The sequence below is a fragment of the Taeniopygia guttata genome, chromosome 7, assembly GCF_048771995.1.
Source record: "Taeniopygia guttata chromosome 7, bTaeGut7.mat, whole genome shotgun sequence".
NCBI classification, from domain to species: Eukaryota; Metazoa; Chordata; class Aves; order Passeriformes; family Estrildidae; genus Taeniopygia; species Taeniopygia guttata.
The window spans coordinates 32,710,352-32,725,242 of NC_133032.1; the positions used below are offsets into that span (position 1 = coordinate 32,710,352).

Here is a 14,891-nt window from a genome sequence, read left to right on the forward strand (position 1 = left end):
GATTAAAAAACAATTTAAGACTTGCTTTGAGAGTTTGACTTCTCTTGTTTCCTAATTTCAAATGATATACAGGCAGATTAAGTTTCTAGATTTTGAAAGTACCACCACTCTTAGGGGAAGATTAGTTGATTGTTTGAGAAATGTGACCTGGGTGGCTTAGTTAGGGATTTTGATTGGTGTTCAGTTCGGGGGTTTTGGGGTTTCTTTTTTGTTTTAGGTTGTGGGTTTTTTTTAGAATGGGTAAGGAATGTTTTATTGTTTGGGATTTTTTCAGCTACAGAGAGATCTCGGATAGAAAGTGAGTGGCTTCTTCAGCAGCCCCTTAGAACTGAGACATACAAAGGGAAGTGTGCCCAGGTGTTCCCTAGACGTCCAAGAACATAAACATCAAAACTAGTTCTCTCACAAACTCTTTTTTTTTACGCGGTGTTGTGGGTAACTGGGGAAAGGACTGAAATGTTCACTTTCCCATTCATAACGTAACCATGTAATGGTGATGATGAGCAAGAACAACTGCTGCAAATCTTGTTGAAGCTGTAGCTCTTCCTTGGGTAGTCCTGACTCTCAAAATTGTTGTAATTGGTTGCCAGCAATGGGAGTTGCATCCACAAAATCCAGCTTGCAGCTTCTGATGATGGAGATAATTTACTTTGAATTTCCATTCAGTGGCTAAGTCCTATTAACCCAGCTTCTTGTTCATCCTGTTTTTAGATTCTTTATAGGAGCTGACAGTAAAACGTTTCAGTTCATGCTGAAAATTACATGTTGGCAAATAAACAGGTAACCATTATAGCACATCAAATCAGCATCTATTCAAGCTTTGTGCGGAGCCTTTGATCAAGTACTTGATAGTAAGTCATGATGTCAGTCAGTGTGCTGAACCAGAAGAGGACAGCAGGATGATTGTAGGAGAGATTCCTGCAATCTTGGTGGACAGGCCAGTCTACACAGCCTGAACTATGCTAATCAAACTAGCAAGACCAGCTTTGTAGCTGAAATAGCAAATTAATTATTGCCCTACTTAGTTTGCAGTAATGTCTAGGGGACACTGAGGTTAATTCCATGGGCAGATGTGAGGGGGCAATGACTAATGGTTGGAGAAGGAGAAGTCTGCTGGCACAGATGGATTCAGAGTAGTTCGTGTCTTCCTCACTTAAGCCTGTCACGCTGAGAGATTTAAGCCATGCGTACTGAATCACGTGTCCCATGTCATTTCCATTTGTCAAATCACAAAACCATTGTCCCTGTCGCTCTCACCACTATTTTGCCTTGACTGCAATAGTTTCAGCTTAGCATGGCTGCTGGTAAGCATGAGCATTTCTGTGTTTTGTAAATTACTCTTCATGATCAGACACAAAAAATTTGCTCATTCTATATTTTGTTTTGAAGAACAAAAGAGCAAAAGCATTGAATGAGTGACAAGCAATAATGATTCCTTGATATTTGTTGTGCTGTAGAATATCGGGGTGCACAGAGAAAAGGAAAATAAGGGATGAAAACACATCCTAATCTGAGTTTAGGAAACTCGGGTCCTTCCATAGTCAATAAAGAGGACAAGGCTTTTGGGGCTGCTGCTTTGAATCACTCCCTAGAAGGGGGAGAAGGGCTAAGCTAAACATCTCTTTGCTACCAAAAGATACAATTTCTCCTTTTCATTTTCACCAGCTTTGAAATGCACCTGACCCATCTGTTAGACAGCTTGGTTTGTGAAACAAGCAGAAAGCTAATGTAAGAAAAAGGCTTCTTTTGTTTTCATGAGCTGAATCTGCTCATCGAGGGATCTGGTGATTTGGCACATGTAGCACAAAGGAGGGTGTGAGGCTGGGTGAGATTAGGCTGTTCCTCAGCTCAGCCCTCTGCTGTGCCTGGACCCTCTGCTGTGCCTGGACCCTCTGCTGTGCCTGGACCCTCTGCTGTGGGGTCCAGAGGCTTCCAAGGGCCCCAGATGTCTTCACTGACTAGAGTGACAAAATGACCCACTGCTTCCCCTTCTGCTCTGGTGGCAACAGTGGCTGCTGATGTCATCTTTGAATGTTAACTTTTCCTTCGTCTGCTTTCATCCTGTGTGATCATGAGTTTTTTTTCTTTAATTTGAAATCGAGAAACGCAGTAGCCTTAGTAAGTCTTTAGACCTTATTAGGTATATCATCAGTAAGTAAATGATGGAAGGGTTTGTGTGGCAAATAAAATTAGCTTTTGTCTTCTTGATTGGTAGGTAAGGTATATCCAGAATTTTTGCTTTATGGCTACATTCAAGAACAGTACATTTAAATTACACTGGTCACTGAGAGTGTCCTGCCACACATGTAACCATGTCAGAGTTCAGTGCCAAGCCTAGTGAAGCTCCCTTTCACTTTTACCACATCTGGGTTCTCTGCCTTTTGGCAAGCAGTGAAAACCTGATTTAGCCCTTTGCAGGCATTAAGCCCTGCTCTTAGACATCGTAGCTCAAAAAACTGTGTCCAGTGTATGGTGTGAAATTAATCAAAAAGAAACAAAATTAATGACCTGCTGTGGTGCCATCCATCATGATATCGCTCAGCAGGTGTGAAATTAACTTGCCTTGACTGTGGATGAAATTGAGTGGCGTGATGTGAACCTACAGGAACTGTTTCCGTTAATACTGGGGAACAAGTGTTTTTAAAGATTCCAGCTTAATGAACTGCTTATGCCATGCACTGCATAGTCTTATGATCATTTAACAGCATGAGTTTAGATTATACTCCCTAAGAAGATCAAGTATTACTGTATCAGTAAAAATTGTTAAAGGCAGGCCACAGAAATGTGGTTTTAATTTCTGTAATTACTGTGCACCAGATGGTGGATGTATACTTTTTTCCAGCATAAGTACTTCAGCTCAAATATAAGCAGTTGTGATCTTTATTTACAATTCATCATATTTTAACCTGGGTGATAACAATTTCTTTGTTATTGCCCATTATGACGACCTTCAAAGAAGTATGTAGACAAAACCTCACTATTGTTTGTTATGGTAACAAAACCCCTTTCTTCTTGGGTTTGTTTGGCGTTTTTTTTTTTTTCCTCACAGATCTTAGTTACAGTGATAGCAAAAGTACCCACTAACTTTGTTTTGGAATAAGTTATCTAATGTTAGAATATGTACTTAAAACATTTGGTAAATCCTAGTTAATTTAAGCAATACAGCAAAGATGGAAAATATATTAGAGGTTACTAACAACTTGAGAGAAATGAGGAAAATGAAGGAAACTTATTTCCCAATTTGCATCTAAATATCTTGATTTTCTGCCAACTATTTTCTTCTGTCCAGTCCTATTTGCTTATGTATATGCACTTTTTCCTCCATAGTTGCTCTGATAATTGTTTTTCAAATGACCTGTTATTGTTGTGGAAGCTCTCTTTGACTTCCAAGTTCTTAGTGCATTTTTGCTGAATACGATGCCCAGAACCTCATCCTCTAAAAATGTTCAGAGTCATCTCTGCCTTTTAGAGAATGCCTGGTGGTTTTGCCCTTGGCAGAAAATAAGTCCTGTATGGGTTTCATGGTTTTTGGGTTTTTTTCCTTTTTGTCTGCCTGCTCTCCCTCTTAAATTTTGAACACACGTTTCCAAGAGTTAAGGAATTTTCATGTTTATGATTAGGAGAAGGAGTTAGTTATGACTTGCATGGCAGCCTTCTTTGAAGTAGGACTGGCATGCAGCCATTAATACATTTTCAGGATAAGGTGTCCACACTATATTGCCACACACTTGATAAACTGGTCTTTATAAGTTGATTCATTTGACCTCTTATTAAGGGCTGTCTGTACTTTATACAAGCAGTACTGTTTTGTTTAAATATGGTTGATAAGAAAAATGTTAGGCTGGTAAAGGTTAATTAATTCTTCATGGTTGTTGTAACAAAGTTTTGTGGATTTTGTGTCAGAAGATAATTCTGACATTAGCATTAGTAGGTTTTGATTCATAGCAAGTGTGGTGTAACTGTTGAGAAATGTTAGGATTGTTCTAGAGTTACCCCTCCTTCAGGTGCTGTCTCACTGGCAGGACTTTCTTCAAGGGCAAACCCATAAGCAGCAGCTCTAGGATCATGGGAACAGTCCTGTTGGGACTGAAGAGCTCTGTAGGCCTTTTGGGTAGAGCTAACAAGATATTTTAGAAGTTTCTTTTTTCCTTGAAAAGAAACATCAGCCTTGGTACCCATTTCAAAATGAGGTAAGCAGTTCATGGAGGCCTAATGCTTTGTAATATCATAAACAGTAAGTCCATCAAGCTTTTAACAGATAACAAAGGTTATGAGATTACTGTTCAGTCTGTATTTCAGATGGGAGTTTGAACTGCTTTCTTTCCTGCATTAGAAAATTATTATGTTGATAGGAGTGTAAAGAAATTTACTCCTAAGGCTTCGATTGTAACACAACGCTCTTTCAACCTTCCTTATATTGACATCAACCCGGGGATACTGTGTTCAATTGTCTGCCTGCAGTTTGGGTTTTACATTATTTGGTTTATTTAATTGTACTCTTCCCTGCCTCTTGTTGATGGCTTTTATAGTTGCTTGAGCTTTTTTAATTAATTTGTAGCTCCAGCGGAGATGGGGAGAGAAGAGGAAAAGAAATAGGTTTACCTTCTTTTGTGTAACTTCTGCATTTTGAAGACAAGTGACAAACCACACAGGAGTGCTCTCTGACAGCTGTGGCAGCAAGAAAATTTAACTGTCCAGGCAAACCTTTTTGTCAGCCCACTTTGGCAGGAAAAAGGCTTTCATGCCTGTTTCCCGTGACAGGCTGTGTAAGGTGGGTCCCGCAGCTCTTCACTGGGCCTTGCATTCAAACTGAGTTTGTGATTGCTGGTTTTGCTTTCTCCTCTCATAGCTGTGATATCCTATCACAAGAGAGCATGAAGTGAAGGTTTCTTCACTGCAGGGTTTGATTGTTTTTTATGCATCACTGCTAGATTGTGGTATGAAGAGAACTTAGATTTTTCTGCTTTGCCTGTAGCAAGAATATGCAAACTTGGTTTGTCAGAGTTAAGCAGTGTGATGTTACATGCCTGGGAGTATGAGTTCCTGAGAAACTATTTGGATTTGGCTGAAAATGACTGAGAACTGCAGCTAAAATTAGCAGAGATGGTCCACTGCAAGTAAACTGATCCAAGGGAGAGAAAAGCAGAACGAAGTCAAACAAACCCCCTGCTTGTTCAATGCCATTTGCACAACTGATATTGTGATATGAATGTCTGCTGGTACAGAGCACTGTTCATGTGCCAGGTTATCTGACAGTACTTTACTTTCTGATGGGCTCAGAGCACCCGAGGAAGTGGAGATTCTGTCTACTAGGAAAGATGAGGCAGTAGACACTGGTTAAATCATTGGGCAGGTTTTGTTGTTGGGGTTATTTTGGTGGTTTTGGGATGTGGGGTTTTTGGGGTGGTTATGTGGGAGGAGTGAAAACTTTGTTTTGCTTTTATCATGACATTTCTGTGTTTTCTCAAGCTGCAGTCGATAAATGTCCCTTCCCAAAGGAATTGCTGGTCTGTAGACTTGTGATTGTCATTGTAACTAAGCCAGGGATAGACAGAAACATGTTATATAAGAAGTCAAAAATGATGATATTTAATAAGAGGTTTATTCTGCATGGCAAGAATTTAAACTATTGCTTAATTAGGAGGCAGACCACTTACTTTACCCTCTAGTTCGTTATGTGTTATGAAGGTTTATGACACTGATTCATATAGCTTATTACAGCTCATAAATGTCACCATAAAATTAGTTAAAATAAGAGTGTTGAAGTGTCTTGCTGCCATTAGCTACCCGGTTGGTTTGGCTTTGGTGACAAGTTTGTAGATAAAGCGTGAATTTTAGAGTTGAAGATGTCATAAGACTTGAGTACCATGCTGCTTCTCATTGTGGAGTCAGCCTCTATCTAAAAGTTGTAGCTGAAACTTATTTTCTGCTCATAGCTACTCCGTGTCTGTCCTTGTCAGCAGTGGCAGTCAGTGAACTGCACCAAGGTTAAAAGCCATTAAAAATTGTGATAATTGTCAGTAAGTCAGTGATGCCACTTCTGGGAACACAGAACCAGTGAGATGCTTTCATTGGATATTTGTGATTTTGCCCAAATGGCAGTCAGTCAAGACGTGGAAATTAACAATGTGAGCTGAAGTGGCCACTTCTTTAATAGTGCAGCTAATGGCTTGCAGATGCAAGTTATTGTAATATGCTCAAATACTTTATGTGTGTCCTGGATCTGCATCTTGGAAGACTCTTGTTATTGTGAAAAGGAAACCAAGCTGTAGAAGAGACAGTGATTTTATTGTGTGGCTTTACACCAATGAATTTCAAAAATTGCCTGATGTTATGTACTGTTTATTATTTTTTATGTATAGAAAATAAAGTATGGGAAGGAATGTATGTAAAAGAAAATAAAGTATGTACAAGGAAAATAGTCCATGGCAGTGACAGAAGAACTGTCACCTAATCTGAGATCATTTTAAGGAAACTAAAGCAGCCTGTCAAATAACTTTTGTTTGTTTGCTTGATGGGGTGCATTTAGAGATGTATGTCTTAAGTGACTGAAGATATGTATTTTTTAAAACTGTCACAATAAACTAGAATGTCATTTTTACTTAGTCTCTGTTTGGAGGCAGATCTCTGTTTTTAATAATTTATGTGGAAATTGTGTGAAAAATTTAAAATGTGACAGCACTGAAATAAGAAGATTGATGCTACTCTGGTGTGATCTGATTTGGATTCTGACCTGATTTCTTTTAGTTAGTGATTGGTATAGGGGTGCATGAGCTTATGACTTTTGGAGATTACTGACTGATATTTTTAGGTTACCAACTAATCCTGTTTAGGAATGGGATTTTCATCTGAAAACAGACAGCTCCTTAAATTCTTCCTGTTTTAATTTAGAATGACAACTGGAAATTCTACAGAAAAAGCAATGGATTGTTTGCTTATTTCAGACTGTCTTGTGCTGTGGCTTTCTGATACATGATTATTTCCTGTGTTCACAAGTTAAAAAAAAAAATGCTATTTTCTTTAATATTTAAGCAAAAGTAAAATCTCCTATTGAAGCTGTTTGTTTTTCACATGCTCTAAAAGAGGTATGGGAAAGCATTGTGTACACATTGCCCCAAAAATATTCTGAGCCTTTCAGTCTGGATTTTCCTTACATTGCCTTGTAGCTGTTTGCAAAGCAGCCAGACCATAGATACACTAACAAATGCAAATTCACAGTTCCGTTTGCTTATTCAACAACTGTGTTCCATATATAAACACTCTCTTCCAGATGTTTTTCTCCTTGTTAGCAGTACCTTTCATGTGCTTGTCAGATATTGCAGGGAGAGCCTTGTTCCTCAATTCCACACTTAGTGAGGGGTTGCCATCTGCTGTGTGTGCCTGTTTGGAAGGTAAGCATTTTGTCACCTGTTCCTACAGATTGTGACCATAATGCTTTACCAGCCTTATTTATGAGGTCACCTCTTTGAATTTTTATTCAGCTTTGTGAAAAGTGTAAGGAAGCAGAAAAATAAAGGCTATTGTATCTTGAATGTTAGAACGTTATATGGAAGGTTTTAGCTCCTGTAGCTGTTTTATTTCCTTTTTCTATGCCCTTTATGATGGGGAAGGAAGCCAAACTGAGGTGGAGAGATGAGACTTTGCACTACAAGTGTGATGTGTATGAGTAATACTGTGTTGTATTGACAATATTGTTTAAACTTTGTGGGTTTTGTTGCTGGCTTGGCGTGCTGATATTAATAGGCTTTGCCCATTTCGATGAAAGGACATGGATTGAGCTTGATGTAAATTTCTGTGGGTCCCCCTGCCCCAAGTTTTACTGCCTCAAAAGAGCTCTTGCAATGCACACTCTGTGTACTGAAACCTGCTCTATTCCCACTGCACAGAGAATCCCCGTAATGGCTTGGTGAGGTCTTCATCTCTCTGGAAAGAGGGCTGAAGTGAAAGGCTGGGGAGTAGGAGGATGTCACATTCACGTGGGAGATGTCATGCCTGATGTGACATCCCTGCATCCTAGAGCCCAGTTACAGTCATGCTCCTGTCTTCTGAAGGCAGAGAAGTGCAGCTCTGGGGGCACTGGCAGCAGTGACAGACAGCAGCCAGGTCCCAGGAGTTCTCCCACACACATCAAGGTGAACTTTGCAGGGCTTTTTTCCCCAGCTTTACGTGCCTCTTTTATCCCTTCTACTTCCTTTTTCTGTCCACATCTTCTTCCTTTTCTTCCTTTTCCCTTCGATTTCCTCTGCAGTTCCTGTTTATCATTTGTGGTTTGTTGTTTCTTTTTTCCCCACAGTGTAGAAATAAATAATATCAAATATCTGCAGAACTTTATTGAGTGTTTCGTAAATCTGAAAAAGGTGAAATTGTAGAGATTTGGTAAGCTTAATCATTTCTATGAAGCTGATTTGAATATTGTATAAATCACACACAGCTTCAGCTTTCTGCTCTTTACTTACCTGGCAGCAGTCACATGGAAGAGACAATACTGCCTAGATACTCAAGTTATTTGGATAATTAATTTAATTTTTAAAACTCAGATTTTGAGGTATCAAAAGGGGGCTGTTTGTGGGAATGGTTTTAATTTATCTGCGTGGGATAAGCACGTTCATTACACTAGTGGAGACTCGCATCTGATTTAAGAGGTGCTAGTCAAGTTTTACTCACTTTCACCAAATTCTTGAAGTGAGCATATGTACATGGATACTTGGTAAACAGGCATTTTAAAGAGAACTTTGTAGTCTTACTCATAAGGCAACTCAGACAAACCAGAATCCTTTTCTGAGGAGGAAGGTACTGTTGAAAAGAGACAGTGGGAAGGTCTTTAAAAGGGACCAGAAATTAGGTGTACTGTATTCTGGTGTTGCCTTAACTTACACAGGAGAATTGACCAAGCTTGTCTTTAATCACTTGGGATGAAAGTAGATGCTTTTCATACACTTGCTTAATGATATTTTGCAATGTATTCTGGGACTGTCTGGGAAACAGAATGAGTTTCATAGTAACCTGCATAAAATTTCATTGATAAAATGCTGTAATTATGGAAAGCTGTTGAGTGGAAGAATGTCTATGGCTATCCTTTCTTTCATAATGGATATACAGTTCTTTCAAAGCATTTTCAGAAGACTTGTATCATTTACTCGCATAAAGGCAGCCAAGATTCGAGGCCAAAATACATTTACTTGCATGTTAAAAATTGTGTTGATGAAGGAATGCTTATTGCTTGGAGGAAAAAAAAAAGGTTTGCAAGATTTTATTGGCTTTTTCTAGTAAATGGTTGCAAAATTTGTAGTAATGGCTCCAAAATTCTTTATCTGTATGGGTTGTTTGTAAAAGCCAACTGTGCATCAATCAAGTAAGATGCTTGGAATAGATATTTGAAGCATGAAACTTTAGTCTTTGAAGTTTTAGTAATCCTTTAAAAGCCTACACAGTGTACAGCTTGGTACCTTGGACTGTGTCTCCAATGTGTGTGTTCTCATTTGGTTGACTTACTGCTGCTGTTGTGGCTGACTCTGAGTTTGGTTACATACAGACTTATGTTGATGCTGTTCTTTGGTATTTACAACTGTGTTGAAAATATTTCACTTACAGCAGATCAAGATGGGTAAACATAGGCTTATGGTAGTAATAGTATAATTTAAGTGTGAAAAGCATCAAAATACCTTGTTTTTTTAAAACACTTTCAGAGTTAACAACACAGTTGAAACTGTAAATTGTACCTGACCCCCGAGTAATTTTATGCTTACCAATTTATGTTACTCTGTATTACAAGTACCATATCTACGTGAGGAATAGTATTTGGTTTTTCACAGATGATGCCATGCTAACAGGAATATTAACTGAATTGCTACCATGAGGTTTATGGATACTTCTAGAATTCCCATGTTAATGTGTGCCACTTTGGGTGCTGTGTCTGGTTTGAAGTGTTGAGTTTGAGTGGTTTTCCACTCTGTCAAAATGAGTTGTCTTGCCTACTTAACTTTTGACTGGAGAAGTTATACCTGTAAGGGACTGCAGCATCTGGTGTGAGATGTGAGATGGGAATGTCCAACCTGGAGAAGAGAAACTTCAGGGGCGATCTTACTAATTTTTATGAATGCCTGATTGGGAAGGTATAGAGAAAACAAGGACAGACTCCTCTTGATGGTGCTCCATGAAAAGATGAGCTGCTTTAAGATAATATTTAAAGATAAATTTGCTTTATGTGTTTCTTGTATATTCCACATACATTCACTGTGTCAGTGAGTACTATCACAAATATTGTAGTATTTGTTTTAATTACTTGACTTGTGTGACAGACTTAAAAAGTTAATCCCTCACAAAGCCAAATAAAAAGTTTACAGCAATGGAGAAAGACATGATCTAAATCTAAAACCAGAACACAGATAAAAGGCCTTCTTATATTTCAATAGTAAATATTAAAGTAGAAATATTGAATGTGTGCTGGGTGAGATTTATGTGACGGTGGCTCAGTGTGTCAGTAGACTAAGGCAATTAAATACTTAGGAAGGGCAAGGGGAGGTCAACTGCCATTTTAAAAGCTGGATATGAAATCCTACACTGTCAAAAGTAGTCTTGCTTTTGTGCAATCTACCACTTAACAGGCGTTGGAAAACAAGGACACTTTTTGTATTGAGAAACACCATGTTCATGTTCAGCCAAATGAATGATTTTTTAAGAAGATGAAAGTAGATTTTTGGGGTTTTTTTGCCCAATCTTTTTTTTTCAAAACCTGAGAAAGAGTTGCTCAGTTACTTTGCAAAGCTGTAACAATGGGTCACTGCCAGGCACTGCAGTAGGTGTTAAGGATGATGGAGAGATCAGGCACAATGTGAAAACAGAAATGTAAAGAGAGAAATGCTGATTGGGGGTCAAGCTTTTTCTTCTACTTCTTCAAGGAGTACATTGTTAAAGATCTTTTATAAAAAGGAGACCTAAGTGCATTCAGTGGGTGGGTTAACTAGTCAGTGTATTATGTTTTATTTTCGTAAATGAAACTATCTGCTACTTTCACTACTTAAGGAAGAAAGAAAGAAAAAAAAAAAAGAAAAGAAGGAACAAAATAGTATGAGCGGAGGTGATTTTATAGTAGTTTTCATTTTCTCTGTACTGTAAATGATTGCACTTTCACTTTGAGGAACATAATTTAGATGGATTTCTGATTGATGAAAGTTATGCCCTCTTAAAGTGCTGCAATCCATTTTTTTGTAGCTGACAAGTTCACCTCTAAACCATGTCCCTAAGAGCCATATCCATGTGACATTTCCATCTCTGAGGAACAGTGACTCCCCCACTTCCCAGGGCAGCCTGTGCCAGTGCTTGACAACCCTGTCAGTGATCACCCATTCACCTGCTTCTGCTGTTAACTAAATCTATTGCAGTTTGCAGCGGATAAAAGGCTTTCCAAGGTTTGTCTTCTCATCTCCTTCTCCTTACCTTGCCTGGGCTGGGTCCCTGTGGGCTGTCACTGTCACTGTGCCATCAGCTGTGCAATGCTGATGAGCTCTAAGGGAGCACAGCAGCAGTCCCTGCCTGCTGCAGCCTCTGCAGGGTCCTTGTCAGCCTTGTCCTGTCTTCCTGAGGACCACGTTTCTAAGCAATGTGAGCTCCTGAAACAGCAATAAATCCCCTTGCAGGGGGCCCAGCGTTTTGGTGCACAAGTCCTAGCTGTGATATTTATATTTATTGTTTTTATTATGATTCTGCAGGACCTGAGGAAGTTGTAATTCTATTCGGTCTTCAGGTTTGAGTGACTGACCCAGACAAACTTTTTCTGAACTAATTTGAGACAGAAATGTGCAGTGTTCCTAAACTCTGCTGTCCCATGTGCCTGTGGGACAATGAGTCCTGTCCTGGAAGGTCAGTCTGTCCTGCCTGTGAGCCACATTTTTATTCCATCTGTTAATATGAATGTTCTGAAGATGATGCCAAGAAAGATTTTACTAAATATACACAATTTTTATGGGAATAGATAGTCCTTGAAGTGATCATGTTTTTTTCTGAATACCACAATTAAACAGATTTTGACCACCCTCTCAAAAGTCAAGTGCTGGAAAATGACTTCACATATATATATATGTGGGTGTATGTGTGTGTATATATATGTGTATATATATTTACTTTTGCTTCAGATTCTTCTTCATTCATGATGTTAGTCTATTTTTCTGTATAATATACTATATATTATTTTTATTAATATATAATATCGATTATTCATAACCTATAAAATGCACTACTATAAAAATATCTTAAATTCAGGTGCTAAACTGGTACAGTATAAAAAAACAGACCTGTAAACTTCAATTTCTTGTTATCAGGAAAATTGGGAATACTTAAAGCTTAAAATGCAGGTCTCTTAATTTTTTTCCATGTTTAAGCAAAGAGTAGCTAAAAAGATAACTTTCAGTACCAGTATTCAAATCTCAAACTTTTCTTATTCTCATGAATATTTGTTACAGCTATGATTTATATTTCCAAATGTAGCAAGCATGATATTCCAAATCTGAAGAATTTTTTTCTATTTCCCTCCCTCTTTAACACATTAAGGATGTGGAGAGGGAGAAAGAAGAAATAAGCTGGTGCTGAAAAATTCCAACCTCACTCCTACTCTTTTATAAATTGCTGTTAGTATTCCTGTCTCCATGTGTGAGCCCGAGGTCTAAGCTTGAAGTTTAAGCTATAAACAGAGATGAGATAATTTTGTACAGGAATAAATGTGCACAGATGGAGATAATCAGAAGTGATTTAAATGTGTGGGCTTTTCTGGAGGTGCCAAAAGCCCACCACACCAGAGTGACGTTGATGGGGACTACAGGTGTGAATTATGCTCAGCCATACCCCGAGTCTGCTTTGTAGAAGGTGTTCAGACACCTACATGACTACCCAGGAGAGTCTCATTAAATACTGTGGGAGTTCGTTGGGTATTTGGGCGTGTTCATAAATCTCTTACATGCCACTTTGCATATTTATTGAGATTTCTTTAAAATTCTTGCTGTGCTGTTGACAGTTGCCATAATTAAAGTGACTTTTTTTTTTTTCTCCCCACTTGTCTTATATTTCTCAGTTAATTAAAATAAATTCTAATGCTGTGGGCTCGAGGATAGAAACAACAAAAACTTTCAAGGACAGTACTTTGCATAACATGAAGGATCTCTCTAGGATTCTTTAACCTGTTGGATACATTAAAATTCGGGAAAAGGACCTTTTGTGCTTTAAAAGTCTTAATGATAAATTCAAAAAGAAGCCTTTTTAAAGTAAAAACAAACACTTCTGTAGATAGACCTCTGAGACATTAATTCTTTGAAATTTAGAAGGAAAAATATTTTAGAAACTGTTAATAAATTCTGAGCATTTTTAAATTTACAGTCATCTGGCATGACTGTCAAAAACCCCCTTATTTTTCTTTGTGATACTTCCATTTAAGGCACACTTCTGTAGTAAAGGAAGATGTTGGTACTGGCAGAGATTCAGATTTTTTTCTCACTCCTTTATAGTGATTAAATGTGGATAGTAACAGACCTTTTTTATTTAAGAAAAAAACCTGCAAATTTGTATTAATTTTGCAATGACATACTCTTGCATGTAAATCCTATATTACACAGTAAGCCTCTGTTAGGCTCTTAAATCAAACTTCATGTTCTTTAAGTCTTTTTTATCTCCATTCCCACTCTTTCCTAGCCACAGTAGCAGCCTCTCTTTCCAAATTCTGAAGGTGATAATATTAAAAATAAGAATAAAGAGGTAGAAAAACCCCAAGTGTGAGTCTTGCAGAGTTTTGACACACTTTCTGTGAGGTATAGCCTGTCATGTAGCATAAATGTTTTAACAGGCCAACACACCTCCCCCATTTCTAGTCTCAATTTAGTGTAAAAGGATTTTTCTCTGGCCTTGCTGTGCTGACAGCTCCCTGTATTATCCCATACACACTGGTCTGACCGTGTTCCCCTTGCCCACCCTTTGCTCCCCTCCTGTTCCCCCACTGAAATGTCATCATTTTGGCTTTACATTCCCTGTCCCCATCCTCCTCCCCCAGCAGGGCTTGGGAGGTTCCCAACCTCCCCCGGGTGCTGCCCAAGGTGGGTTTGCCTGTAGATCCACTCTGTGCAAAGCATCTTTTTGCTTTCTGCCTTCCTCCTCCCTAACATGGGTGAGAAATCTCTCTTTAATCTCTGCAAAGCCTGGCCATTGTCAGATCTCTTCTGAAAGCTCTGCTGTGCTGTGATGAGCACAGGACAAGGAAATGAGAGTTTTGCTCTTGTTAGCAACGCTTCCCAAGCTTTGTTTCTTTGTGTGTTTGTTTCTGTGTGTGTCCAGTCCATCCACTCATTCTTATTTCTGGTTGCATGGCTGGGTTGCTGGGCACAAGACAGAACTTTGTCCTTGGTATCACAGAGAGCAAAGTCTCCTAATCCTTGAGCAGGATTTAGTGCAGCGCAAATTCCAGTCTGGAGAGGTAGGTGTGGCTTTAAAATTCCTTTCTGTATGATCGGAGGTGTTCACTATGTACCTCACTGAAATCCAACATTACCGAGGACAGAGCTGTGGTAATTTGCCTTTTTAAAAATTCCTTTTATTGTTGTTTTGTTGTTGTTCTGTGGCCTATATGGTATTGTGCACTTTGATGTGTTTAGATACCTAGAATCTGACTTTCCAGACAGAAAAATTAACATAAGGGTTTCAATTTTATGGTCAGGATTGTGGGGCTTTTGTGATTCGCAGAAATTGCATTTATACATTTATATTATTTTGCACATATATGTTACTTGAGCTGTGTTGTCCCTGTAATTTCATTTTATATATTAACTTGAAACCTCTTAACAATTTAGCCCTTAACAATACTGCTGGAAAAGCTAGCTTCTCCCTCCTGCTTTAATTGAAAGCTTAGGTCAAAT

General features: G+C 38.6%; 1 protein-coding gene across 2 annotated transcripts in view; it reads left to right on the top strand.

Moving 5' to 3' along the window:
- Positions 1 to 14,891, top strand: part of MGAT5 (alpha-1,6-mannosylglycoprotein 6-beta-N-acetylglucosaminyltransferase) — a 111,665-nt gene that overhangs the window by 12,453 nt on the left and 84,321 nt on the right. Inside the window, exon 1 of one of the 2 annotated variants that reach the window (XM_072931715.1) lies at positions 14,426 to 14,543. The exons of the other annotated variant lie outside the window; for it this stretch is intronic. The gene's annotated coding sequence lies outside the window, so the exon portion shown is untranslated. Of the gene's footprint in view, positions 1 to 14,425; positions 14,544 to 14,891 lie in introns of those variants that run through there. 2 annotated transcript variants of the gene reach the window in all.